The following is a 26,004-nucleotide window of genomic DNA, read 5'->3' on the forward strand; positions in this document are numbered from 1 at the left end:
CATAAGGTAGCAAAGAGTTGGGCACAACTGAGGAACTTCACTTTCACTTTTCAAGCAGACTAATACACTCTTCTGCCCAGGCTCCTTCATGCACCTGGGGCATAACTTGTCTCTAACCCATGACCTTACATTCCCTGTTCTCAGTTGGTGTCAGACTCCGCCCCTCCACCACTGCTATTTGGATCAAGATGAGGGCAAAACACAGAGCTCAGACCTCCCAGCTGCTCCCAGTTCAGTTCAGTTCAGTTCAGTCATTCAGTCCTGTCCAACTCTTTGTGACCCCATGGACGCAGCACACCAGGCCTCCCTGTCCATCACCAACTCCCAGAGCTTACTCAAACTTATGTCCATTGAGTCAGTGATGCCATCCAACCATGTCATCCTCTGTCATCCCCTTTTCCTCCTGCCTTCAATCTCTCCCAGCATCAGGGTATTTTCCAATGAGTCAGTTCTTTGCATCCAGTGGCCAAAGTATTGGAACTTCAGCTTCAGCATCAGTCCTTCTAATGAATATTCAGGACTGATTTCCTTTAGGATTGACTTGTTTGATTTCCTTGCAGTCCAAGGGACTCTCAAGAGTCTTCTCCAGGACCACAGCTCAAAAGCATTAGTTCTTCAGTGCTCTTTATGGTCCAGCTCTCACATCCATACCTGACTGCTGGAAAAACCATAGCTTTGACTAGACGGACGTTTGTCAGCAAAGTAACGTCTCTGCTTTTTCACTTGCTATCTAGGTTTGTCATAGCTTTTGTTCCAAGAAGCAAGTGTCTTTTAATTTCATGGCTGCAGTCACCATCTGCAGTGATTTTGGAGACCAAAAAAAATAAATAAATAAAGTCTATCACTGTTTCCATTGTTTCCCCATCTATTTGCCTTGAAATGATGGGACCATATGCCATGATCTTCTTTTTTTTTTTGAATGTTGAGTTTTAAACCAGTTTTTTCACTCTCCTCTATTACTTTCATCAAGAGGCTCTTTAGTTCCTCTTCACTTTCTGCCATAAGATTGGTGTCATCTGCATATCTGAGGTTATTGATATTTCTCCCAGCAATCTTGATTCCAGCTTGTGCTTCATCAAGCCCATCATTTCACATAATGTACTCTGCATATAAGTTAAATAAGCAGAGTGACAATACACGGCCTTGACATACTCCTTTCCCTATTTGGAACCAGTCCATTGTTTCATGTCTAATTCTAACTGTTGCTTCTTGACCTGCATACAGATTTCTCAGGAGGCAGGTCAGGTGGTCTGGTATTCCTATCTCTAAATCCATGCACCTATGGACACCTTATCTTTGACAAAGGAGGCAAGAATATACAATGGAGAAAAGACAATCTCTTTAACAAGTGGTGCTGGGAAAACTGGTCAACCAGTTATAAAAGAATGAAACTAGAACACTTTCTAATACCATACACAAAAACAAATTTAAAATGGATTAAAGATCTAAACATAATACCAGAAACTATAAAACTCTTAGAGGAGAACATAGGCAAAACACTCTCTGACATAAATCACAGCAGGATCCTCTATGACCCACCTCCCAGAATATTGGAAATAAAAGCAAAAATAAACAAATGGGACCTAATTAAAATTAAAAGCTTCTGCACAACAAAGGAAACTATAAGCAAGGTGAAAAGACAGCCTTCAGAATGGGAGAAAATAATAGCAAAGGAAGCAACTGACAAACAACTAATCTCAAAAATATACAAGCAACTCCTGCAGCTCAATTCCAGAAAAATAAACGACCTAATCAAAAAATGGGCCAAAGAACTAAATAGACATTTCTCCAAAGAAGACACACAGATGCCTAACAAACACATAAAAAGATGCTCAACATCACTCATTATCAGAGAAATGCAAATCAAAACCACGATGAGGTACCATTTCACGCCAGTCAGAATGGCTGTGATTCAAAAGTCTACAAGCAATAAATGCTGGAGAGGGTGTGGAGAAAAGGGAATCCTCTTACACTGTTGGTGGGAATGCAAAGTAGGACAGCCACTATGGAGAACAGTGTGGAGATTCCTTAAAAAACTGGAAATGGAACTGCCTTATGACCCAGCAATCCCACTGCAGGGCATACACACTGAGGAAACCAGAACTGAAAGATACATGTGTACCCCAATATTCATCGCAGCACTGTTTATAATAGCCAGGACATGGAAGCAACCTAGATGTCCCTCAGCAGACGAATGGATAAGAAAGCTGTGGTACATATACACAATGGAGTATTACTTAGCCATTAAAAAGAATACATTTGAATCAGTTCTCATGAGCTGGATGAAACTGGAGCCTATTATACAGAGTGAAATAAGCCAGAAAGGAAAACCCCAATACAGTATACTAATGCATATATATGGAATTTAGAAAGATGGCAACGATAACCCTATATGTGAGACAGCAAAAGAGACACAGATGTATAGAACAGTCTTTTGGACTCTGTGGGAGAGAGAGGGTGGGATAATTTGGGAGAATGGCATTGAAACATGTATAATATCATATATGAAACGAATTGCCAGTCCAGTTTCAATGCATGATACAGGATGCTCAGGGCTGGTGCAATGGGATGACCCAGAGGGATGGTATGGGGAGGGAGGTGGGAGGGGGTTCAGGATGGGTAACACATGTATACCCATGGCGGCTTCATGTTGATATATGGCAAAACCAATACAACATTGTAAAGTAATTCACCTCCAATTAAAATAAATAAATTTATATTTTTTAAAAAAAGAATTTTCCACAGTTTGTTGTGATCCACAGAGTCAAAGGCTTTGGCATAGTCAATAAAGCAGAAATAGATGTTTTTCTGGAACTCTCTTGCTTTTTCTATGATCCAGCGGATGTTGGCAATTTGATCTCCGGTTCCTCTGCCTTTTCTAAAACCAGCTTGAACATCTGGAATGTCTCGATTCACGTACTGCTGAAGCTTGGCTTGGAGGATTTGAGTGTCCCTTTACCGGCGTGTGAGATGAGTGTTCTGTGCTCCCAGTCCCCTGGAGGTCACAATGACCCCTGTCCCCCGTCATGTGTACCTGTGATCACAACCCCTCAGTCCTGACTGCACACTGGAACCACCAGCCCACAGACTCATGGATCCTACTCAATCCAGTCCCGTCTGCTTCCTCTTTGCACAGATTCCTCACAATTTCTTTTCCCCTGAGAGTTCTCATTCTTTTTTAACAGAGCTACACATTTAGTTTGTCTCCTTTTAAAATATCTTTTTCTATACTTTCTAGAGGGTAAAGCTCATGTCTAGTCCACCATTTTGAAACACAAGTTGGAAATTCTTTTCCCAGGGAGACTTAGCCCAAGGCAGACTAAATTTAGACATAAGATATATGTGAACATCTTATAAAATGCATAGGTGTTATCCCTAGTTGATCCCAAGTACTGTCATATGCATTGTACTGTATTAAATGCAAAATATTTCTCTTGTCCACGGTAGCATGTGGGCTGGAGGAAGTGAGTTTGGCAGATGAGGCTCTACGCTTGAGGCTTGTCCTCAGACAGGGTGTGGAGGACTGCCCTGGGCCACCCTATCCCTGCTCTCCACATGCCTGGGGGACAGATGTGATGTCTGATAGTCTGGTCCCAGAAAGATACCCACTGACCCTCACCCGGGCCTTCTGTGACCTAGATTCTTTGGAAATGAACTTCACTAGAATCCACCACCCCGTCCAGGAGCAACTGAGGACAGAGCCTTGTTTCCTCTGCCCTTAGATACCCTGGACCCAAGAGCATGACCTCAGTACATGTATGAGTGTGGGTGGGCACACCACACACACACACACACACACACACACACACGCAAATATACACACACATCAGTACTTCCCAGTACCAGTCAGTACAACCAAATAGCTGACATTTAACTAATTTTACTTCATCATCTTACAGCCTAAAGGGTTTAAGTTCATTTACAAAGAGATATAAAATAATATGAAATCACATACAGACAAAGTGGAAATAGATCAAAAGTGGGGGACACTGCTAGAGCTAGGAATGAGGCAGCCTGGCCGGGCAGCCCTGCAGATCCAGACCTTCCCATCAGGGAAAAAGGAGCCTGAAGGACCCCACTGCTCAATGGGACCATGACATCCAAACAAGTGTCTGTTGTTTTTGTTATTGTTATTACATTTTGGCCGTATCACGAGGCATGTGGGATCTTTTTTGCCCAACAAGGGATCAAACCCATGCTTTCTGTGGTGAAAGAGTGAAATCCTAACCGCTGGACCTCCAGGGAAGCCTACTGTTGCTGTTGTTGCTGTTTTTAGTAGACCAGGAAAAGGATGAGTGAGTAATCCTGGGAGGACGCCTCAGAACACGGGGGAGCCGCAGTGTGGGGACAGATGTCAGGACGCCCGCCCACAGCCCCTTCTCCCAGGACGGCCCCTCCTGACAGCTGCATCTGCCTCTGCAATGGACACCCAGGCCCGCTGCCCCATCCCCTTCCCCCATGTCCTGAGCCCCAGTGAGGGGATCTCTCACTACAGGCTGCAGTGGAGCCAAGCCTCCCTGCTCAGAGCTGCAGGGACCTTCCTCTGCAACCGAAGCTGATCCGAGCCCCCTCTGTGGCCTCTCCTGGCTCCCAGATAGGCCCTCTTTGTACCCTTGGGGCTCCAGGGACTCCGACTTCCTTGCTTCATTTCCCACAAGGAGCTTCTCTTTCCTGCTGGCTGGCCCTCAGGACTTGCAAAGGCCTCCCCACATAGCCCTGCCCTGGCCAACCCAGTCATTGATGATGCCTGTCATCCAACATGCACTCAATCGATACCCACCCAAGGAATTCGCTGTTTCCCAGAACCCAGCATAGCCCTAATACAGTAAACACTCGACAAGTTCAGCTGGATGCGCTAAAACACTTTCCACCCAAGGTGCTTCAGGCACTAAGGAGGGCACCCCTGGTTCTCTAAGGGAAGTGCACGTGGATGTGGGGAGCATGACCCAAGCCTGCCTCCCGTGCAGGCAGCCTGGAAGCCGGGCCGCAAGGGCTGCTGCACAAGTGCGGGAGGCATTCCCGGCAGAGAGAACAGGAAGGACAAAGACTGGAGGACACAGCCTGCTCATGGGCAGCTCCCACCTGCACCTGCTTGTTGCTGTCTTATCCTCATTTTATAGTGATGAAAGCCAGCAGTTTATTGGTGATGTTAAATATTCAGGAATCTTGTAAGCCTGTTGTTAAATCTTTGGTTGCTTCAAATTAGTCACGGTTGAATTCAGAAACTGCAAAAAGCTGCAAATTATACAGCGGACAGTTTCCCACCCCCAGCCCCATCCCATCATGCTGCGTCTTTCCAACGCTTTGGCTTTTCTGGGAGAATTAAACTTTTGAGAAGAACAGCCCTGCTCAAAGGGTTGAAAGTAAAGATATGTTAGTCACTCAGTCGTGTCCAGCTCTCTGCAATCCCACAGACTGTAGCCTGCTAGGCTCCTCTGTCCATGGCATTCTCCAGGCAAGAATGTTGGAGTGGGTGCCATTTCCTTCTCCAGGGGATCTTCCTGACCCAGGGATCAAACCTGGGTCTCCTGCATTGCAAGCAGATTCTTCACCATCTGAGCCATCAAGGAAGCCTGCCCAAATAGATGGTTCCTGAGTAAAATGAATAATGGTTTTGTTTCGGTCACTAAGGTTTGAAATGGGCTGTTAAGTAGCAAGATGTGAAGAATTTTCCTCATCGGGAAATTGGGGAGAAATAATAGTACCTTCCTCATAAGGCTGCTGTGAGGGTCCATGAGGTAAGGTAGGCCAGTGCCAAGCCCAGCAGCTGGCTCCTGGCAAGTGCTCAGCACACGTGAGTTCCCCCCCAACCCCCCACCCCAGGACTCCCACGCACTGCCATCCCTGTGTTCCATCAGGCTTGACTGAAATAATGATTTTGTCCCAGGACATGATTCAGACTCTTCCACCCTGGTCTGATTAATAATAAACCCTTGTTTTTCAGAGACAGAAAGATCTCAGGGATCTCCACGTGGCTCAGCAGACCATCTGCCTCAGAATACAGATTCTCCTGCCCAGATCTCAGAAGCAGAACCATAGAAGGGCCCGGGAATCTGGATTTTCCACAGGATTCCTGGGCAAGCCCATACACATATGCACAGACACCCTGGGTGAGCACATACACACACATGCACAGACACACACACACAGACATACACACTTAAATACACACACACAGACATACACACTTAAATACACACACACAGACATACACACACACAGACACACACACCTACATACACACACACACACACATAGAGACATACACACCTAAATACATACACACACAGACACATACACACCTACATACACACACAGACACACACACATAGAGACACACACACACATAGAGACATACACACACACACACACACATAGAGACATACACACCTAAATACACACACACACAGACACATACACACCTACATACACACACAGACACACACACATAGAGACATATACACCTAAATACACACACACATACAGACATACACACACAGACATACACAGCTACATACACACACAGACACACACACATAGAGACATACACATACACACACAGAAACATACACAGCTACATACACACACACACACATAGAGATATACACACCTAAATACACACACACACACAGAGACATACACACCTACATACACACACAGACACACACACATAGAGACATATACACCTAAATACACACACACATAGAGACATACACACACAGACATACACAGCTACATACACACAGACACACACACATAGAGACATACACACACACACAGAAACATACACAGCTACATACACACACACACACACACAGATATACATACCTAAATACACACACACATAGAGACATACACACACATACAGACATACACAGCTACATACATACACAGACACACACAGACACACACACATAGAGATATACACACCTAAATACACACACACACACACAGACATACACACCTACATACACACACAGACACACACACATAGAGACATATACACCTAAATACACACACAGATAGAGACATACACACACAGACATACACAGCTACATACACACACAGACACACACAGACACACACACATAGAGAGACACACACCTAAATACACACACACACACAGAGATATATACACCTACAGACACACACAGACACACACACATAGAGACATACACACACACAGACATACACGCCTACATACATACACAGACACACACAGACACACACACATAGAGACATACACACAGACATACACGCCTACATACATACACAGACACACACACATAGAAACACACAAAGACATACACACACACAGAGACATACACACCTAAATACACACACATAGAGACATACACACACACAGAGAGAGACATACACACATACATGCACAAAGACATACACACAGAGAGACATACACACAGACAGACATACACACAGAGAGACATACACACAGACACACACACACACACTTAGAGACATACACACCTACATACACACACACAGAGACATACACACACACACAGAGACATACACACCTAAATACACACAGAGAGAAACATACACACACAGACATACACACCTAAATACACACAAACAGAGACATACACACACACACACAGAGACATACATAACTACATACACACACAGACACACACAGACACGCACGCAAAGACATACACACACAGAGATATACACACACACACAGACATACACACACTGACTCGGACACACAATCTCCAATCTACCCTTTCACCCAAAGCCAGGTGGGCTCAGCTGTGTCAAAATCCCACTGCGCCAGAGCCACCTGCAATACAGCCAAATCCCAGACCAAAGAGTCCACCTAGAACAGGTCGGCGTGGTGACGGTCCAATGCTGAAGTCAGGCCAGCTTAAGTTCAAGACCAGCCTGTATGTCCTTAGGCTTCTTGGACATCAGTCTCCTCAGTCTGTACACTGGGACGATCCTCTCAGGGTGCCCATCACAGGAGATGATGTATAAACTTCCTGGCATGGAGAGACTGCCTGGCAGCTATCCGGGGCCCCTCCCCCTCTTGCAGGCCCCTGTGGGTTTTCAGTGGCCTTGCCACTATGACGGTCACTGTCACCCACTTTGACATGGAGCTGCTGGTGGTCACCTCTCTTCCTAAAGTGGTCCCCAGCCTGGGCCCGTGTTAGGATCATCAGGGCTCCTGAGGTTCCTAGAAAAATGCCAGCACCTAGGCCCAACCAGATCAAAAGAGTCAACATGTCTAAAGGAGTGTTTAAAAAACACCCAGGTGATTTTACTACACCCCTAGAGCGGCCCTAAGGTATGCACCGGTGGAGTACCGGTACCTATTTTATTCACCCTCAGGGCCTCTACACCTAGGCAAGAGCTTTGCACCATGTGTAAAAAGAGTTGAGATGAGGTCAGGGCAGAGCAGAGCAGAGAGAGGCAGAACGGACCTTCTACCTCCCCTCTGTTGGGGGCACACCCTGGTTTCTCGTGGATCAGGCACTGCTTAAAACTAGGCTTCCCAGGCCCTTTGATGTCCGTGTACCTACCCTCAGACCCCAGCAACTCCCACAGCAGAGGGATGCAGGCATGCCAGCTCAGACCCACACCATGGCCTAAAAAACATGACAGCAACATATTTTTGTGAAGTTGGGGAGTTCCCATCTTACTCCATAGTCGATGGACGTGAGTCTGAGTGAACTCCGGGAGTTGGTGATGGACAGGGAGGCCTGGCATGCTGCGATTCATGGGGTCGCAAAGAGTCAGACACATCTTACTCCGTAGCTTTGGTTTTAGAGAAAAGAACAAGAACCACTGGTCGGAGAGATAGCTGATCCCCAAACACCTTTCTCTTTGCTCTGAGCATGGAACCAGATTCAAGTCTGCCTCTTGGCAGATAGCAAACCCTGGCAGGACCATGTGGGCAGCCCCAAAACACCCCTGTGCTGACCCTCCCAACTCTGTCCCCCCAAGACTCTGTGGAAGCTGCCACGTGGGCACGCTGGCAGAGCACTGGTGGAGGCGCCAAGCACCTCCCTCAGAGAGGAGCCGAGTGAAAGTGAAAGTGTTAGTCGCTCAGTCGTGTCCTACTTTCTCCAATCCCATGGATGGTAGCCTGCCAGGCTCTTCTGTCCATGGGATTCTCCAGGCAAGAATACTCGAGTAGGTAGCCATTCCCTCCTCTGGGGCATCTTCCCACCCAGGGACCGAACCTGAGTCTCCTGCCCTGGAGGCAGATCCTTCACCATCTGAGCCAGGAGCCAACAGCTGATCTAATCGCTGTTTGGGACTCTCAGTGACTGAAAAATACCAGCCCCTGTATTAGGCCACCATGATTCGGGATGTATCTTTACCATCATGTTTCCTTACTGTTGCTGCTCAGTCACAAAGTTGTGTCTAACTCTGCAACTCCATGGACTGTGGCAAGCCAACGTTCCCAGTCCTTCACTCTCTCCTAGAGTTTGCTCAGACTCATGTTCATTGAATCAGAGATGCTATCCTTAACTACTCAACAACCCAAACACCGCTGTGAAGGGCAGGCAAGTTGAATTATATGGTCATCTCAACACTGGGAAGCTGGCAGCCACTACAATGGGAATTGTTCCTTGGGTGCTTATCTGCGTCTGTCCCCACGATCTATTGACGGGTGAAAGGAGCGAGGTGCAGCCCCTTGCACATGGCAGATGGGGAAGAAGAACATGTTGGATTACATAGGAATAGAACACTTCTGGAAGAGTGCAGAAGGTGGCAACAGTGATGCATCAGACGGGAGGGGCTGCCAGTCAGGGCGAGAGGGAGACTTTCCATCTTCTGACTGTCACTCAATTGCTTTCACAACATCTGCTACTGCTAAGTCACTTCAGTTGTGTCCGACTCTGTGCGACCCCATAGACGGCAGCCCACCAGGCTCCCCCGTCCCTGGGATTCTCCAAGCAAGAACACTGGAGTGGGTTGCCATTTCCTTCTCCAATGCATGAAAGTGAAAAGTGAAAGTGAAGTCACTCAGTCGTGTCCGACTTTTGGCGACCCCATGGACTGCAGCCTACCAGGCTCCTCCGTCCATGGGATTTTCCAGGCAAGAGTACTGGAGTGGCCTTCTCCATCTAAGTATTCCCTATTCAAAATAGAACAAACAAATTTTTAAAAACAATACTTTTAAACCAAAAAATGTAATATAAAATGTATAAGAAATATTTATCAACAGAATTTTTTCCAATAAGAAAATTTACCATATGAGAAAACTGTACAACATATTGTTCAGTAAAGCAAATCAAACATTTTAAAAATTAAAGGGCAACTGAAGAGAAGGCGTCCCCACATCTGGCCCTCCTGGTAGACATCTGGAAGAGCCTCTACCCAGACACTCCCCCACCAGCCCACCAGGACGCTGCACCTAAACCTCCATGTGTGATCAGCTACTCACAGAGCACACCTGTTACCCAGCTATGCCCACCTGTTTGTTCAACGCAAACCATCAAGGGCTCCATTAGTATAGCCAGAAGCCCTTTGGCTTATAGGAAAAACATCGTAAGTTTCTGGAGCTAAAGGATAAACATAGGAAGGACTAGTATTAACGATGGCTTTTCATGTGCCAGGCCCTCTTGTAAGCTCTGCACATGTATTAAGTCCCGTAAACCCTGGTGGAGGAAACTGAGACACAGAAAGGTTTACCACGTACCCACAGCCAGTGTCAGGATAACCCAGCTCCAAATCCGGGTCCAGCCCAGGGCCCACACTCTGAAGGCGGCCTGTCACTGATGACACCATGATGGCCTCATGATGACACAGTTCACAGATGTGTACATAAATGAAATACAGGCTGGACATGCCCTGGGAGCTCCTAAGAAGCTCCAGAATCTCACCATGGAGCACCCTGGTCAACAGCAGCCAGCTCTGTGTAAATCTCATCCCCACCTGTGAGTAGCTGTGCAGCCTTGGGCAGGTCCCTCAACCTCTCTGGACTTGGGTTTTCTCATCCATGAAATGGGGAGGATAATAGGGACCTGGTCAAATCATTGCGGGAACTAAGTCAGACAAGGCCACGCTTTAAATTAGACAGCTGGTGCTGCACACCACGCTGTTCATGAAGGAAGGGTTGTCTAGAGTGTCGCTTGCGTGCATGCATGCTAACTCACTTCAGTTGTGTCCAACTCTTCGGGACCCTATGGACTGTAGCTGCCCAGTTTCCTCTGTCCATGGGATTCTCCAGACAAGGACACTGGAGTGGGTTGTCATTTCCTCCTCCAGGGGAATCTTCCTGACCCAGGGATAGAATCCGAGTCTCTTACATCTCATGTATTGGCAAGTGGGTATTTACCACTAGTGCCACCTGGGAAGCCTTACCTTAGAGGGTCCTTACCATTTTCAAACAAGTTCTACCATCTGTGTGTAAGAGGTTTCACCCCCTACCCAGAGAGGCCTACATGCTTAGAGCCATGAGGAAGCTCAGCCTCTGCAGAATGGGGCAGCAGCATCGTGGGAGCCCTAGGTACCAGGAAGGGGAAATGGACCGGGGGTGGGGGGCACACTGCAGGGACCCAGGGTATCACCAGAGGGAGGAGAGAGGGGGCAGTCACACTTGTCCCTTGCTTTTTATCCTCCTGTGAATCCCTTACCCGTTTTACAGCTGAGAAGCTGAACTGCTGCGCTTTCAAGGCCAGCATGAGAAGCGCTGTGCAGGCAGGGGCTCGCCAGGCTGGCTGGGCTGTGGCCACATCCTCAGCATGAGGACGCCAGCTGTCACGACTCTGGAGCTCACAGAGCCCCCTCCCCAGGACGGCTGTGCCCCAGAGGCACGATGTCTCTCCTATGTGACAAAGTAGCTGGGAGCAGGGGAGTTTGCTGATGGCGCCCACGCTCCAGGGTCCACAGTTCACCAAGGTCCACAGTTCCACACAGCCTGTGCCAGCAGCAGTCGTGTGGGAAGCACAGGAATAGGACCTGCACACGTACACAAGAGGTCCCCAGGGGCTCCTGTTGGTGGGGAGGTGCAGAAGGGGAGGCTGGAGATGGGGCCCTGCAGCCGCAGTGAAGAGCGCAAAGCCAGGGCGTGAGGCTGCACAGGGGACACACAGGGAGTGACCACCGTGTCCACCTCCAGCAAGGACTTTGCCTGAGAGGTGACAAGATCGGGCACTAAAACACCCAGAACTCCTGACAACAGAGGTTGGTCTGTGTGTTATGGTGCATCCCCAGGGGAAATACCATGCAGCTTTAAAATACTTCAAGAATTCGAGTCATTTTTTTTTTTAATGTTTATTTATTTGGCTGCACTGAATCTCAGCTGCAGCATGGGGAATCTTCAGGTGCAGTAATGTTCTGTTAGTCACTCACTGTGTCCAACTCTTCTGCGACACCATGGACTGGAGCCCTCCAGGCTCCTCTGTCCATGAGATTCTCCAGGCAAGAAGACTGGAGTGGGTTACCATTTCCTATTCTGTACTTAGTTGCGGTGCGTAGGATCTAGTTCCCTGATCAGGAATCAAACCCAGGACCCCTATGTTGGGAGTGCAGAGTCTTAGCCACTGGACCATCAGGGACATCTCTAACGTATCTGAAGAATTTTTACACTAGTGTAGTGCTCCCCATTAAGCGTGCCCCTCTTCCACACTTCAAGCTCTACTTCACACGGCAACCGGATATTTGGGCACAAGGCCTGAGAATGTGGAGGAGGAGAGCAGAGAAGCTGCCTGAGCCCCCAGCGAGTCCTTCCGGCCAGATCGCCACCCTTCCCTGGGCCCCTGGGCTGTGAACTTCAGGGCACCTTCCACGGAGTTCCAGGGGCGATGAGAAGAGGAAGCCTCTCCGGGGCTCCACAGAGCCCTCAGTCCAGCCCCTGAAGTTGAGCGTCTACCCAGGATGTGCTGTGCAGGCTCTAATCCAGTCAGGGACGGCCCGCAGATCTCAGTGTCGAGGCTTTGAACCAAGCTGTGGGTCATGGTGGAGACAGCCAGGCCTCATCCACCACTAAAGCCTTCAAAGGCTAGCGGGAAGTGTTCTCTGTTGATTCCAACCACATGGCCAATTAAGTTCTATTTAACCTCTTGCAAAAATGTTTTCCTCTCTTGATTTAATAAAAGCTGGAGCAGTGCCATCCTTGGTAGACAGGCTGGGACCCAGCTCTGTGAAGGGAGAGTGAGCTGCCTGCACCCACAAACTAGACCATGGATCCTCAGTCATCCCCTCCGCAGACAGCATCTCTCCGAGGACTCTGAGGAAACTTACACCGAACTCTCCCTCGGCGCTGTGATTCCCTTCTCCTTTTTTCCTCTCTGACCTTCTCGGAGCATGTTGGCGTGGACAGAAAGGAGCACAGAGATGAAAGGGAACAGCTGTCATGTCTCCTGAAGCCCAAGCTCAAAGAAAGGCCCTGCTAAGGCACAGTGGACACCCCACCACCAGACTTCCCGCCTCCCTTTGGTCCCGGGAGCTCTCCCAGGGCCTGTGATGGCTACTCCCAGACTCCAGGGAGGTTTTTACTCAAAAGGCAAGTCTTCACTCCTCCCCACTAGGGAGCCTGTTCCCACCACTCTGCTACAACAAGAGACAGATCCCTGTCCACACTGTCGCTTGGCCCTCAGCAGCATTAAACCAAACAGACCCCTGCCTCCTTCTGGAAGCTCACAACTCTCCCGGCATCTGGAGAGCAGAGCTCCTCCCCAGAGCCAGCATGCCCAGACAGCTGCTGGGAGGAAGGGCTCGGAGCTGCCTCCCCACCAGACCCTGCTCCCAGCAGCAGAGAGCTGCCTCACCCAGAGGGTGAGATGAGGCCTCCTGCAGCCAGGTCACTGCCCACGCCCCCTCCTACACCCATCTCTGCCTGTGCTCCCCTGCCAGGGGGAGTCTGCTGGGTGCCCGCATCGCCTGGATGGCTTGGGTACATGACCCATGACAGAGAAGGCCTGGGATGCAAGTGGCCAGGACCACGGAGGAACTAAGAGCAGGCTGTCCATGCAGGCTGACCCTAGAAGAGGCTGCGCAGAATCAGGCTCTCCTGGCCAGGACAGACCCAGAGGCTCTCTACATCCACCCAGACCCCTCCCTCCACCCACCACAACCAAGGCCGTTGTCTTAAAGCACAGGCCAGACCTTATCTTTCCCTGGGCCCCCATCCTTATGGAATGAGATCCAAAGGCAGGGTATGGCTCTCAAAGTTCTGCCTGGCTTGCATCCTGCCTGGCCTTCCAGTCCAGAAAGTTATGAGTGCTAAACAAAGATTCTGTGAACTGTCCTTGCTAACGGCCAGTTCTCTTCCATGTCCCAGCCTGCCCTGTGCCTCTCTGCTTCGTCTTCTCAAGAACCAAAGCGTCAGAGACCCACTTTTCTGTTTCTAAGGAAAGCCATTAGGATATGGGCATTACCAGTCATCCTCTGAATTGTAAAAGACACGCAAGGAAGGCAACATTCTAGTTCAAGAAAAGACTTTCTAATGGTCAACTTCAGGCAAAAAGACCAAGCCACGAGGGAGTCGAGTGCTGCTGAGCAAAGAACTGCTTCCATATTTCTTCCAGTGAGCACCAAATCAACATTCAGGAAGGAAAGAAAAACTTCTGCCTTACACTTTTCCGACACCCGGTGCATATTTCTAGCACCATGTTATTTAAAAGTATCTGACTGGGCTAGTGAGCAGCCCCAGCAGTGCTGAGGAGCTCAATGCTGGCTGTCCCCGCAGGCCTAACAGTAGGAGATGGTGCTGCAGAATCAGGCTCTCTGAGAGCAGTGGGAAAGCCAATGTTGCCTGTTTGCTTTCTTGCTCCCCTTCCTAACTGGGAGCTTGCTGCCAGCAACTGACTGATTATTCCCTAAATCTTTAACCTCCAACCAGGCGCTAAGCAGGGGCTTACCCAGTGGCTCAAGTGGTAAAGAATCCACCTGCAGTGCAGGAGACACAGGAGACATGGGTTCAGTCCCTGGGCTGGGAAGATCCCCTGGAGGAAATGGCAACCCACTCCAGTATTCTTGCCTGGAGAATCCCATGGACAGAGGAGCCTGGTGCACTATAGTCCATGGGGTCACAAAGAGTTGGCCACAACTACACACACGCACACATGCAGGCACTGAACAAGCACCCCAGAATTGGAAGAAGGGATAGAAATAGCAGGCAGAGTCCAGTGCCTCTGGGCCTCCTTCCCAGCCCCATATACACAGTGGAATCACTGGGCAAGGTTACCACAGCCCACCTCTGTCTTCCATGCCTGGGTCTGTGGGCTGGGAGCTCTGGGTGGCGGGCATGCCCAGGCCAGCCTGGCTCCTGTGCCAACACCAGCCCTGGTCCTGGCACCCAGAAAGTACTGGTGAAACCTACTGGCTGGGCTCCTCCAAATGAGTAAGGAATTACTCCCTTTCCGGAGGCTTCATTTTGAAAATATATTTAGTAAGTTCTAAACAAAGCATACCAACCCACCCCGTTTTATTTGTTTAGTTAAATTAATTCTATGTTAATATTTCCATTAGCCATTTAATTTATTCTAAAACCTGGCAACTGCAAAGTAATAAAACCTCTCAAATATTGACAGACAGTAAAGTAAATGTCGCCCAGCTACAACCATCTGTTTTTCCTCCAAATTCCTCAAGATGGAGGGTGTGCTGCCATCGTTTATTTATGAGGTTTCCCGGCGCCCACGGCATCTGCTCTCAGCCCTCTCCCATCCCCTGAGCTAGGGCTGCTGAGGCGACACTCTGTAGCCGGTCACAGGGTGAGAGGCAAAGGAGGAAATGGTCTGGAGTGAAAATGAGAGAATCTGCTTAACAGAGAGAAATAGGCTGAGCCTGGCTCAAGTGTACAAGCCCACTGTTCCCCGCTCCCTGGCCCCACACCAGCAGTCCTCTGACGTCCTTGGTGTGCTGAGCCCTGCTCCCCATCCCCCGCCCCACTCCCCCCAGCCCTCCTGCCTGGCTAGGCTTAGAGAGGAAGGGCAGTACCGGTGCACCGTTGGCCCTGGAGGTCTTCACAGAGGCAGGGTCCGGCTGGGCCCACAACTCAGAGGCCTGACTCACCTTCCTCTCAAGGGTTTGCGTTAGCACTGGGGGTGCGGCTGGAACCCCAGCTCTGAGGGCTTCTCCCCATGAGACAGATAAAGTGCCACCGGAACTCAAGGCCTCGGGCGGGACAAAGACGTGCTCTGGCTTCAAATCTCCGTCCCACTAAAGCTGTGGAGCCTGGCCCCTCCCCATCAGCTGAGTGAGAGATGGCCTTCCCTGTGGGTTCAGACTATGTCCGTCTGGCCAGTACAGGGGCCCAGGAAGCCAGGGCAAGGTTGCCCCATCTGCCAGACGCCCAGCGTCTCTGGGGAGGAAGGCTGTCACCTGAGCCACCACTCTCTGAGCCCAGGATACAGGTTAGACATTTCACCCCAGGCTGAGGGGCCAGAGAGGGAGGCCGCGCCACCCCGTGGGCTCTTGCAAACCCGACATGTGCTTAAATGTAGCTGGTGTGTACGAGGCACACGTGCTTACAGTTCTTCCCACGCCGCCACTCAGAGCCCAGGGAGCCCCAACCCTCCCCATGCCTGTGTCTGGATGTGTGGCCCCAGCCCCCTCAGTCCTCTCCCCACCTGCTCCTCCTGGCTCTCCTCCCCGCAGGCTCCAGCAGCGTGGTGACCCCTTAGCATCTTCCATTGAAGACCCAGCTGGAAAGGGGAGGGGGCACCATCTAGGAGCTCAGTCCTGAGAAGAGTCCAGAGGGACAGAAGTCCAGGCCGTTCCTTTGTCCAGCAAGCAGGCCTGTCAGCCCCACGACTTGTTCCAGGGATGCCAGACCCCTTGAGGTACCCGGAGCCCCATGGGGACAGAGACCAGCAAGTGATGAGATGTGGCTCTGTGTCCCGGAGTCTGTGCTCAGGACAGCCTCATGAGAGGACAAGGGAGGAACCTGCAGGTTAGATGGGATCCAGGAGGAGAGGATGGTGTAAGGAAAGGGTCAGAGGCCACACGGCTCACCTGACTGGACACAATGTGTGAGAAGGAGCAAATGTGGGAAGCCAAGACCTGCAACAGGGAAGAAAGTACAGACATTAGCCTGAGGGCAGTGTGGAGCCAAGGCTGGCGTTAGCCTGGAGGAGGAACACGCTTCGGTTTGAACCTGAGACACATCCCTGTAGGGGACATGGAGAGTTGGAGGAACCCAGGCTAGGAGGAGATGCGAAAGAGAGTGGGAAAGAGCAGACTGAGGAAGGGTCTGAAAGACTGTCTCCAAACAAAGGCCTGCCGTGCACCTTCAGTCTGTGTGGCCCCACAAGAGGGCCTCAAGCAGGCAGAGTTAGCCAGCCAGCATCGTGCAGACTGGCAGGGGGGAAGGGAGCTCTCTGACTCAGCAGGGGACCCAGACAACACTGTCGGTGAGGACCTGGGTCTGACATCCTAGCCAGCCAGGGCAGTAACTGTTCACTGGGCAGCTACCCTGCACAGGCACGTAGAGAGAGAACTACCATTCTGCCCACTGGCCAGAGCTCCCCCTCACACAGGAGTGGGAGCATGACACAACTCCAGCTCAGGGCGTGCAGCCAAAGAGAGCCATGGCGCCTTGAGGATACGGGGGGTGTGAGTGACTCAGAGGGGCAGAGAGGAGGAGTCTGGAGGGGGTGGGTCCTGATCCTTGCATCATCACCAAGCGGCTCTCCCAGCCCTGCACCAGACGACAAGTATCCTACCCAGATGCTGTCACCAGTTTCGAGACAGCCTTGCATGTGAGGAATGCACAGGGGAGGGGAGACGCCCAGAGAGGTGGGGCCGTGTAGGAGGACACACAGCTGGGGACGTCAGGGTCCAGCCGGGTGCACCCATCTGCACCCCACTCTGCCCTGCAGCTCCACAAGCCTGCTCTGCCCAGGGCTCCCCTGCAACATGTGCAGCAAAAATATCCCCAGGCCTGTCGTACCCTCCCCTCCCCCACACTGCCTGCCAGAGAAAGGCCACCAAACAGCCCTTGGCAACAGTCCCCCCATTTTTTATCTACATGTTGGGGTCTTCAATTATTTCGACAGGTTCTGCTGATGTTATCCCAGGAACTCACCTAGCCCAGTGCGGCCCATCACACTCACAGCTCAAAAGAAGGAGAAAAGAAGTTGCATATTCACAGCCAAAAGAGGAGTTCGTAAATTTCCCTCCGATTACCAGATGTGTGTAATTTATGGCCAAGGCAAGATGCGTCAAGCCCGTGAGGAGCTGAGAGGCGGCTGCGAGGAGGCGCCACCTGGTGAGGAGGCGTCACCTGGTGAGGAGGCGGCCACGCAGCCACAGGCTCTGAAGGAGAGTCGGGGGCGGCCAGTGACGGGGACATGGGCCCAGGGGCAGAGTCAGGAGAGACGGGCAGGTCTGTGAACATCACACATGCGCATCTGCACAGGTGGGGGCCTGGGGACATCGAGCAGCCCCCGGGCCCACCGAGTGAGGGACAGTGTCCAGCACAAGGAGCCCCTGGGATTCAGCAAGACCCTTCTTGCTGCAGCAGACACCTAAGGGCCCCGAGGCAGGGCTGTCACCAAGGTTGGACTGATGGCCAGGGCAGCCGCAGATACCTGGGTGACCAGCTCCCCCTCGTGCTGCACGGTAGGGCTCGCTGCCAGAGTCTGCAGGTCAGACTCCGGGAATCCACAGTCAGCCTTGGCACAGGAAGCTGGAGGAAAAGTCAAGCCAAAGATCTACAGGCATCTCAGAAAAGGGTCCTCCAGGACCCTGGCCATCTGTCTCCCCATTTTCAGCTGAACACGCTGAGGTCTCAGCGGCTGTGACCTTCCCAAGGTCACACAAGTGGTAAGTGGTCAAGGTGAGTTCAAATCCATACCTGATTGTCTAACCCCCACACCCTCCACCAACTGCTCCTCCCTCCGCGGTGCCGATCAGGCAATGGTACTTGGCAACATGTTGGTGTCACGGTCACACCTTGTATATTCTGTTGCACACACCAAATATTTTACTTTAAAAGACAATAAAGAAAAGGTCTGAGAGCCAGCAGAAAGCGGAGGGTTCCTCTCCATATACTTTTCACACATACAGGCACACTCAGCCAGAGGTCTGAGGAGGAATCTCACCAGGGCAGACTGTGAGCTTGTCCACGGCCCGTGGCCACCAGGGTTTGGGGAGTCCTTCCAGCACCTGCACTCAGACAGGCCTGGAGCTGCTGAGAAGTGGCCCCAGTCCCTGCCAGCAAGGACATTCGGGAGGAGGGAGAAGAAATGAGGACAGTGGTCTCAATCTAGAGCACCCACCCGGCAGCACGGCTGCTGGGCTGTCACCAGAGAAAGGCAGCAGGCAGCCAGAACTGAGTGGGGAGAGGTTCTTCAGAGTCAGCCTGGAGGAGGTGGTCCCGGAAGTCGTGGAGGCCCTACTGGCCAGAGGCAGCTGCTGCTCTGAGCACAGGCAGGCTAGACCTGAAGGCAGGGAGGTAAGATTACATCATGAGGAGGCCGGAGGAGTCTTGAGTGACCAGACCCCAGTTCAAGACTGACCGTGGAATCTCGGGCAAGCTGCTCAACCCCTCCAAGACTGGCTCTCCCCATCCAGGTGGTGGAAATGAGAATTCCTATCCTGTAGAAACATTGGTGGGGGGAAGCCAGGTCCTGTGTTTGCACATGAGACTCAGATAATATCGCAGCTCTGGTTACTGAAGGCCTTCTCTGACGGCCTCCTGCATGCAGGCAGCATGACAGTTATTTCCATTTTACAGGTGAGAGAACTGAGGCTCAGAGAGGGAGGACATCAGGCAAAACCACAGGGCAGGAAAATGACAGGCCCACAAAGAGGGTCTCCTGGCTCCAAAGACAATGCTCTTTCTCTTATAGCAGCCCCTTCTTCAGCATAAGCCTATTCCTCAGATCTCCCCCTGCAGAGATAAAAGGTAGGGTCATTATTAATTTCCAAATTATCACTCCTTGAAATGCTAGGCAATTCTTCCACAACAGCAGCAGCACATACAGGAGGCCAGGGTGTGATGAGAAAGGGCGCTCATTCTTCTCAGACATGTACAGCAGGGCGGGGGGGGGGGGGGGGGTGTCCCTCGGGGGGTCCCTCCCTGCCCTGCCCCTTGACCTTCTCCACAGGGATGACTGCAAGAAGATAAATATTTCATTATTCAGAGATGCTTCCCGCCAAGCAGATCCAGGGCAGGCTCTGGGCTCTGGCCACCCCTGACCTCACAGGTCCCCTGGAGGTGACCCTAGATCCTCCACATTCCCCCCTCTCCAGATCAGGAATGTCACTGGTTCTGCAAGCGGCGGCTTCAGAGTCTCTGCAGGGGGACTTGAATCACAAGGGTCCCAGGGCAGGGATGGCTGACACTCATGGAGTTCCCATCAATCTTCCCACAGACACTTCAGGCTCTGGCTGAGGAGGATTTACGGGCTGGGAGGGACACGGGACAATGCCATCCTGCCCAGGCCCCACCAGCAGCTTTTTCCCACGGTCAGCACTGCAGTCCCTGAGGAAAGAGCCAGAAAGGCCAGCACGGGCTCCTCAGGCTGGTGCGCTCACCAACCACTTCACTTGCTTTTTATTCTCTTCTGTATGTGTCCAAAGGCTCTGCAAAAAAAAAAAGTGCATTACTGTTCAAATCCAGTGAGGACAGAAAACAATAAGGTTGTCTTGTTGTTTGGTTTTGTTTGTGAGTTGTTCTCAAGCGCTAAGACCGGACAGGCATCTCCTGCCAGCCTGCGGGGAACATGGACCCACGGCAGGGAGCCTTGATGTGTCTGAATTCCCAGGGAGCCCATATCAAAAGCCCCCTTCTCATTAAGGAACAAATGCTGTGCTGAGAGCAGGCACAAATCTCCCCCAAAAGAGCCAAGCAGTGTTCCAATCACAGCCCTGAATGCAGGGCCCAGCCGGCTACCCCATTCAGCCATCCTCCCGCTGCCAACCCCCCAACACCCAGAGCTGCACCCTCTTGCCATCTCCTCTGCCCCTCAAAGCTCCAAACAGTCTGGGCCTGGTCCCTGGGCTCTGGGCTAGGTGGATAGGCCAGCATCCACACCACTTCGCTCAAGAAAGTCTGGGTACTTGGGAGAGCCCTTGATGGCCTCAGAGGAGGCAAACCTTGCTGTGTCCACAACCACCAGTGTCCAAGCCCTCCTACCAATCAGCACAACCTTGGCAAGTTCCTGGCCTCAGTATCCCAATCTCTAACTAATGTACCGAGAAAACCCCTCTCATAGAGAGGAATGAAGGAGAAAAGAGCTTAGGCAGCATCTGTCTCGTGGTCAGTGCCCATGCATTTGCTCTCAATATTCACATTTCATCCTGCAGCAAACCAGGATCAAGCCCCACCTGAGTCTTTGCTTGAAGCAGCTACCACGATGAGCATTTGCTGCTTCATTGCCACCTTAGATTCTGCCCACAATCTGGTGCAACAAGGCAAGAATCATCTTCGCCATGGGAGAGCTAAGAAACCTGACTGTATCCACCCACTCCGCCCCAGGTTATCGTTCACCAGAGCCTCTGCAGGGCCTCCCCGACACCAAGAAGAGTACTAGACCATGCTCTGCCTTGAAAACCTCATTCTCTAACACAAGAGAAATACGTTGTTTTTAAGTCAGAGGCCACAGGCAGCTGGGTAATCAGAGCTACCTGAAGCAGAGTGTTGGGGATTCCAAGGCTGCCTGTCAGTTCAGGTGGAAAGTGCTCTGCGGTGGGTTAGTGATGCGTCCTTGGCACAGGAAGGGTCTCTAGCAGTAGGTCAGAAGCAGGCGGTGGTTTACGATGGATCCGGAATCAGATCCCAGATCCTTACCTCAATGTAGTGATCACAGGCATGGCACCACCACAGTGTCTAGAAATTATCTGTAACACTTTTAATTCCTATTTTAATGAAAATGTTACCATTTGCTATGGACTAAATTGGTTTCTCCCAAACTTCATATGTTGAAGTTTCATATGTATTTGACTGTGTTTGTGCATAGGGCTTATAAGGAGGTAATTTAGGTCAAATGAGGTCATTAGGATTGTGCCTTGGTCTGATAGGATTAGTGCCCTTATAACAAGAGACATCCAAGAGCGCTTCCCTCTCTCCCTCTTCTCCCTCGCTCATTCCCTTCTTCTCCCCCCGTCTTCTGCTTTCTCCTGCTATGTGAGTACATAGTAAGAAGGCCACCATCTGCAGGCCGGGGAGACACACCTCCCAGAACCCCACTGTGCTGGCACCCTGAGCTCAGACTTTGCTACTCCAGAACTGTTAGAAAATAAACATCTGTGGTTTAAGACACCCAGTCTATGGTGTTTGATTAGCCCAAGCAGGGTAGATGGGCATATATTACTGGGCAATCAAAACCAGGAATGGATGCCCTGTGTCCACAGCTCTGCTCCCCCTGCTCATTGTAACATCCTTGCAAATGTGAGCAGTCACTCCCTTTCTGGTAGCCAAGGGAAGTCCCAGCCTCCTACCACCCCATGCCTCTTCCTCCTGCCCATGCCCTTTCTCAGCAGGAAGGACAACTTCATTCTTGAGAATCTATGAGGAGGTAAGAGATGCTCAGAGGCTTCAGAATAACCTCCAATTCATCTCTTCATTCTCAGAAAAGCCCTTGGGCTCCCAGACCCAGGCCCATCTCCCACCCCTCATGTCCAGTCCACAAAAGAGCCATTAGTCCTGAAGGCACCCACCTCAGTCCCACCATGGGGGGATGGAACTCCTGGTCTCCTGGGTGGGTGCAAAGATTAGGGGCACAGATGGGGGGCCCAGGCCTGTGTGAGTCCCTAGTGCATCAGCCATAGCCTATACAGTGCTGACTGTGAGCAGCAGTAGTCAATGAGGAAGGGTGAGCAACGCCAGCTCAGTGACTGCCGCTGGGCGCCTCTGGGTCCCTCTCTACTGCACCTCTCAGGGGCTCATTCCCGGTCTGGAGTGGGGCCAGAGGTGGTGGGCACAGAGGATATAAAAAGCACACACGCAGGACAGATGGCCCTCCACAGTGTTAGCTGCTATTGTACTTGTCGTGTTGCTCCTGTACCAGCACTTTTCACATGTGGCCTCACCAAAGAGTCCTGTGATCCTGTCACCAAATGCAAGTCTGTGAGCCCCATGCACAGTAGGGCCAAATAAACTGAAATGTGGGGGTTTGAAGCAAAGAAAGGTTTGTTGCAGGGCCAAGCAAGGAGTACAGGGGGCTTGTGCTCAATTCCCGATGGTTTCAGGGAGAAGGTTTTAGAGGCAACATTTGGGGTGAGGGCTGCAGGGTATGTGATCGGTTGGTGGTAAGATGATAGGGTGGTGCTTCCACAAATCTGTCACGGTAGATTGAGACTTCTGGCTGAAATCTGGGGTCTCGGCATACAGTTCCATCTTCCACCTGGATAGGAGTCTTAGTTCCTGCAGAAGAGCTCAAAGATATTGGTATGATTGTCTCCTGAGGGGGAACCAAGACTCTACTCCGAGGCTGCACTGGGGTTTCTTGGCTGTTCCTCTTTCATTTCTGCATCCCCTCCTTTCCCCGATTAGCAACTCTGTGAACCTGACTATTGAGGAGGAACTAAAAAGCCTCTTAATGAAAGTGAAAGAAGAGAGTGAAAAAGTTGGCTTAAAGCTCAACATTCAGAAAATGAAGATCATGGCATCTGGTCCCATCACTTCATGGGAAATAGATGGGGAAACAGAGGAAACAGTGGCAGACTTTATTTTGGGGGGGCTCCAAAATCACAGCAGATGGTGACTGCAGCCATGAAATTAAAAGACACTTACTCCTTGGAAGAAAAGTTATGACCAACCTAGATAGCATATTCAAAAGCAGAGACATTACTTTGCCAACAAATGTCCATCTAGTCAAGGCTATGGTTTTTCCAGTGGTCATGTATAGGTGTGAAAGTTAGACTATAAAGAAGGCTGAGTGCTGAAGAATTGATGCTTTTGAACTGTGGTGTTGGAGAAGACTCTTGAGAGTCCCTTGGACTGCAAGGAGATCCAACCAGTCCATTCTGAAGGAGATCAGCCCTGGGATTTCTTTCGAAGGAATGATGCTGAAGCTGAAGCTCCAGTACTTTGGCCACCTCATGAGAAGAGTTGACTCATTGGAAAAGACTCTGATGCTGGGAGGGATTGGGGGCAGGAGGAGAAGGGGACGACCAAGGATGAGATGGCTGGATGGCATCATCGACTCAATGGACATGAGTCTGAGTGAACTGCGGGAGTTGGTGATGGACAGGGAGGCCTGCCATGCTGCGATTCATGGGGTCGCAGAGTTGGATATGACTGAGCCACTGAACTGAACTGAGCTGATTGGTACTCAGGAAAGGTCTAGGAGGTTGAAGCCTTTTTCCCACAAACAAGAAACAGGGTACATAGAAAGCATTTGTACCCAGGAGGGCCCCACAGCATCGGCCTCAGTTTCAAACTCTGTGAAATGATATCATTAATCCAGGAAGTGAGGAAACGGGGGCTCCAGGAAGCCAAAGCCATCAGGCAGTCCAAGAACCAGACATGAACCCCTATTTCCAGAGCCCAGTGGGCAGTGATCCCAGATGCTTACGGCAGGGGAGACAGAAGTGGAGCCCTGGCCACAGGACCCCCCTCCCTGTGCCCTGACAGTGGGTGTGTGCTACCCAGGGGCCCAGGGAAGGGAGCACGGCCAGCACCAAACAGGAGCAAAGGGGGGATGCAGTGACGATCAGGAGCAGGGAAGGTTACCTTGCAGGGGATCTGGGCAGCTGGCTGAGGAGGGTGCTGTGTTCTGGACCAGCCCTCACCACTCACCTGGAACCTCCAGGCAGTAGCACAGGGAAAGGAGAGAGAAGAGACAGGCTTGGTTATCAGGCTTTTTTCACATTCTCCCCAACAAAGTTACCACACAGCCCTCCAACCAGAAACACAGCTGTTGGCTTCAAGACTAGACTCAGCCCACCCAGGGGCTCCTGCCCTCTTCTGTGAACACTGACCACCTGCCTTCTAGGCCTTTCTGGAGAAGGGAGAGCCAGACCTCCCCAAGCAGCTGATGCCATGGTTCACGGATGATCAGCAGCTAACACCACGGTTCATGGATAAAGAGAACAGGGGAGTGGAAGAGCCCTGGCCTCCCACCCCAAGGGACATGTGGCCATCACTTCTATCTCCACACACCCTAGAGCTTCAGCTGCCCAGGCCTCTTCTCTCCCCAATGCCAACCTCAAGTCTCAGATCGTTGTCTGACCAGTCTGTGAACCATACATGAAGCACCATTTTGAACATAAAGTATAACATGTATATGCAAATTCTGAGAGTTCAAAGCAATTGCTCCTTTGAGGATTTTCTCATCCATTGCCTGCCTTTTCAACAGCCCTATAAGATGGTTTGGAGAAAGTACCATTCTATCCATTTTGCAGGTGGAAAAAGGAAGTCTCCATGTATGAGTCAGGGTTATTACAGCTGACTGCTATAATAACCAGAAAGTCTTGCTTAATACAAAAAAAAAAAAAAAACCTTATTTCTTATTCATTCAAACCTAGTGCAGATGCTCTTCTCTGTGGCCAGATCCAGCCATTTTGGGAGGGCACTGTCTTTTGGGGGGGGGGGGGGGGTCTTTGGTGTCCTCCCCAGGACCCCCTGCAAGCAGCCGGTCAATCCAGGAAAGTGTGGAGAACCACACAGGATGTGGTTCTTCAGGCCTGAAGGTTGGCATGCCCCTGGCTTCAGCCCAAGTCCTATTGACCAAATCATAGTCATATGACCCCAGCTTTAGTGCCAGAGAGGCTGAAAGGTATAGTCCAAATGTGCCCAGGAAGAGGAACTGGGGCTGGGGCATCAAGCCGAGGTCCTGCCAGCCCCAGGTTAGATGCCTGGGCCCTCCTCCCCTCACCGCACCACCCATCCTCCCATAGGAGTTCCCCACACATGTTCTCTCTGAGTCTACTCCTGGGACACAGGCTGAACCAAGACTGTTCAAACTGAACCCCCACATGTGGCTTCAGCTACAGGATTTGTGATCAATTAAAAACCAGAGAAGTATAAAGAGACAGGAAGACATTTCCATTCACCTAAGAGGAAATTGCAAGGAGGGAGATTAAAACCACATTTGAATTACAGAAAAAATAATTGGCAAAGTTCCTAGAATC

This window comes from Capricornis sumatraensis, chromosome 3, assembly GCF_032405125.1.
Source record: "Capricornis sumatraensis isolate serow.1 chromosome 3, serow.2, whole genome shotgun sequence".
In the NCBI taxonomy this organism is placed as follows: Eukaryota; Metazoa; Chordata; class Mammalia; order Artiodactyla; family Bovidae; genus Capricornis; species Capricornis sumatraensis.